This window comes from Arachis hypogaea, chromosome 11 (genome assembly GCF_003086295.3).
Source record: "Arachis hypogaea cultivar Tifrunner chromosome 11, arahy.Tifrunner.gnm2.J5K5, whole genome shotgun sequence".
NCBI classification, from domain to species: Eukaryota; Viridiplantae; Streptophyta; class Magnoliopsida; order Fabales; family Fabaceae; genus Arachis; species Arachis hypogaea.
This window is the reverse complement of record NC_092046.1, coordinates 101708371-101712690: the sequence shown is the minus strand read 5'-3', so window position 1 is coordinate 101712690 and position 4320 is coordinate 101708371. Positions and strand designations below refer to the sequence as shown.

General features: G+C 34.8%; 1 non-coding gene across 1 annotated transcript; it reads left to right on the top strand.

Annotated features, from left to right (window-relative positions):
• Positions 1-280: 280 nt before the first annotated feature.
• Positions 281-388, top strand: LOC112724631 (small nucleolar RNA R71). The gene has a single exon (XR_003163786.1). It is a non-coding gene; the product is annotated as a small nucleolar RNA R71 (small nucleolar RNA).
• Positions 389-4320: the final 3932 nt, after the last annotated feature.

Below are 4320 nucleotides of genomic sequence, written 5' to 3'. Positions count from 1 at the left end.
GAGAGATCATATTGACTTGCTGAGTCAATATTTTATTCTGAGCCAATATGGCATTCAGAGTATCAACTTCAAGAACTCCCTTCTTCATAGGCGTCCCATTACTCACAGGATTCCTTTCAGAAGTGTACATGAACTGGTTATTAGCAACCATGTCAATGAGTTCTTGAGCTTCTGCAGGCGTTTTTTTTAGGTGAATGGATCCACCTGCAGAAGTGTCCAGTGACATTTTTGATAGCTCAGATAAACCATCATAGAATATATCCAGGATGGTCCATTCTGAAAGCATGTCAGAAGGACACTTTTTGGTCAACTGTTTGTATCTTTCCCAAGCTTCATAGAGGGATTCACCTTCTTTCTGTCTGAAGGTTTGAACATCAGCTCTAAGCTTACTCAACTCTTGAGGAGGAAAGTACTTAGCTAAGAAAGTCGTGACCAGCTTATCCCAAGAGTTCAGGCTGTCTTTGGGTTGAGAATCCAACCATAATCTAGCTCTGTCTCTTACAGCAAAAGGGAAAAGCATGAGCCTGAGACTTCAGGATCTACTCCATTAGTCTTAACAGTATCACATATCTGCAAGAATTCAGTTAAGAACTGAAAAGGATCTTCAGATGGAAGTCCATGAAACTTGCAGTTCTGCTGCATCAGAGAAACTAATTGAGGTTTCAGCTCAAAGTTGTTTGCTCCAATGGCAGGAATGGAGATGCTTCTTCCATGTAAATTGGAATTAGGTGCAGTAAAGTCACCAAGCATCTTCCTTACATTATTATTATTTTCGGCTGCCATCTCCTCTTCCTGTTCGAAAATTTCTGAAAGGTTATCTCTGGATTGTTGTATTTTAGCTTCTCTTAGTTTCCTTTTCAGAGTCCTTTCAGGTTCTGGATCTGCTTCCACAAGAATGTTCTTATCCTTGCTCCTGCTCATATGACAAAGAAGAGGGCACAGAAAAAATAATAATAATAATAATAGAGATCCTTTATACCACAGTATATGGATCCCTTTGTAAGTGGAAGAAAAGGGGGAGACAAAGAATGTAATATAATGGAAGAAACACAACTGTGAGGAGGGTTGAGATGTGAGATGAGATGTTAGTAGATGAATGAATAAACAGAATAAGATGGGAGAGGGATAATTTTCGAAAAATATTTTTGAAAAAGAGTTAGTGATTTTCGAAAATAGTTTTTGAAAAATGTTAGTATTTTTCGAATTTTTTTTTAAAATCAAAAATAAAAATAAGAATAATTAGTTAATTAAAAAAAAATTTTTGAAAAAGAGGGAAGATATTTTCGAAAATTAGAGAGAGAGAGTTAGTTAGGTAGTTTTGAAAAAGTTAAGAAACAAACAAAAAGTTAGTTAGTTAGTTGAAACAAATTTTGAAAAGATAAGAAGTTAGGAGGTTAGAGAAGATATTTTGAAACCAACTTTTTGAAAAAGGTAAGATAAGAAGATATTTTAGAAATTAGTTTTGAAAAAGATTTGATTTTTAAAATCTCAATTAATGACTTGATTCATAAGAAATCACAAGATATGATTCTAGAATTCAAAGTTTGAATCTTTCTTAACAAGCAAGTAACAAACTTCAAATTTTTGAATCAAAACATTAATTGATTATGTTATTTTCGAAAATTTGATATAAAAATAAGAAAAAGATTTTTGAAAAATATTTTTGGAATTTTCGAAAATAACTAAGAATTTTGAAAAAGATTTTATTTTTGAAAAAGATCTTGAAAAAGATAAGATTTTCAAACTGAAAATTTGATTTGACTCATGAGAAACAATTTGATTTTAAAATTTTTTGAAAAAGTCAATCTAAATTTTCGAATTTGATGAGAGAAAATGGGAAAGATATTTTTCTGATTTTTTAAATTTTTATGATGAGAGAGAAAAACACTAAAAAGATGCAATGCATGAAATTTTTAGATCAAAACATGTGATGCATGCAAGAATGCTATGAATGTCAAGATGAACACCAAGAACACTATGAATGTCAAGATGAACATCATAGACACAATTTTGAAAAGCTTTTAATGCAAAGAAAATATGCAAGACACCAAACATAGAATTCTTTAATGCTTAGACACTAAGAATTCAAGAATGCATATGAAAAACACCAAACAACACAAAACAAAAAATCATCAAGATCAAACAAGAAGACTTACCAAGAACAACTTGAAGATCATGAAGAACACTATGAATGCATGAAATTTTCGAAAAATGCAAGATGCACATGCAATTGACACCAAACTTATAACATGACTCAAGACTCAAACAAGAAACAGAAAAATATTTTTGATTTTTATGATTTTCTAAATTTTTTTGGATTTTTTCGAAAATTAATTGAAAAAGGAAAATAAGGATTCCAAAATTTTTAATATGAATTCCAGGAATCTTGCATTGTTAGTCTAAAGCTTCAGTCCAGGAATTAGACATGGCTCACTAGCCAGCCAAGCTTTCAATGAAAGCTCCGGTCCAAAACACTAGACATGGCCAATGGCCAGCCAAGCTTTAGCATGTAAATCAGGAACAGCAGCAGGTGGATTAACAACAACTAGCTTGCTCTTGATAACAAATTGCTGCCTCAGTCCAAATAAATTTAGACATGGCTTTACAGCCAGCTAGGCTTCGCATGCTTCGTGAAACATTAGAATTTATTCTTAAAAATTTTGAATCTAAATATATTATTTTATTTTTGAAAACATCTTTATTTTTTTTTGAAAACAGATGAAAAATTTTTGAAATATTTTTGAAAATTTTTTTTTAAAAGGAAAACAAAAAAGAAAATTACCTAATCTGAGCAACAAGATGAACCGTCAGTTGTCCAAACTCAAACAATCCCCGGCAACGGTGCCAAAAACTTGGTACGCGGAATCGTGATTACACTTTAATTATGTAAAGTTCATTGCTCTTTCTTTCCCTGGAAATGGCGCCAAAAACATGATGCCAAAACCACGGTTCACAACCCCGTGTAACTGACCAGCAAGTGCACTGGGTCGTCCAAGTAATACCTTACGTGAGTAAGGATCGAATCCCACAGAGATTGTTGGTATGAAGCAAGCTATGGTCACCTTGCAAATCTCAGTTAGGCAGATATAAATTGATAATGGTGTTTTCGAATAATAATTAATAGAATAGGGATAGAAATACTTATGTAATTCATTGGTGAGAATTTCAGATAAGCGAATGGAGATGCTTTCATTCCTCTGAACCTCTGCTTTCCTGCTATCTTCATCCAATCAGTCTTACTCCTTTCCATGGCTGGCTTTATGTGATACATCACCACTGTCAATGGCTACTTTCGGTCATCTCTCGGGAAAATGATCCAATGCCCTGTCACGGCACGGCTATTCATCTGTTGGTTCTCGATCATGCTGGAATAGGATTTACTATCCTTTTGCGTCTGTCACTAACGCCCCGCAATCGCGAGTTTGGAGCTCGTCACAGTCATTCATTCATTGAATCCTACTCGGAATACTACAGACAAGGTTTAGACTTTCTGGATTCTCTTGAATGCCGCCATCATTCTAGCTTACGCCACGAAGATTCTGATTAAGAGATCTAAGAGATACTCATTCAGTCGAAGGTAGAACGGAAGTGGTTGTCAGGCACGCGTTCATAGGGAATGATGATGATTGTCACGTTCATCACATTCAGATTGAAGTACGAATGAATATCTTAGAAGCGAAACAAGATGAATTGAATAGAAAACAGTAGTACTTTGCATTAATCTTTGAGGAACAGCAGAGCTCCACACCTTAATCTATGGAGTGTAGAAACTCTACCGTGAAAATACATAAGTGAAAGGTCCAGGCATGGCCGAGATGGCCAGCCCCCAAAACGTGATCAATAGATCAAAAGATAATCCAAAGATGTCTAATACAATAGTAAAAGGTCCTATTTATAATAAACTAGTCACTAGGGTTTACATGAGTAAGTAATTGATGCATAAATTCACTTCCGGGGCCCACTTGATGTGTGCTTGGGCTGAGCTTTAACTTTCCACGTGCAGAGGCCATTTGTGGAGTTGAACGCCAGGTTTTGATCCATTTCTGGCGTTCAACTCTGGTTTTGGATCCTTTTCTGGCGCTGGACGCCAGAATTGGGCAGAGAGCTGGCGTTGAACGCCAGTTTGATTTCTGCTCAAGTCCCTCAATTTCAGCCATAAAATACCTGAAATCACAAAAAAACACACAAACTCATAGTAAAGTCCAGAAATGTGAATTTAACATAAAAACTAATGAAAACATCCCTAAAAGTAACTAGATCCTACTAAAAACATACTAAAAAAATGCCAAAAAGTGTATAAATTATCCGCTCATCAATATA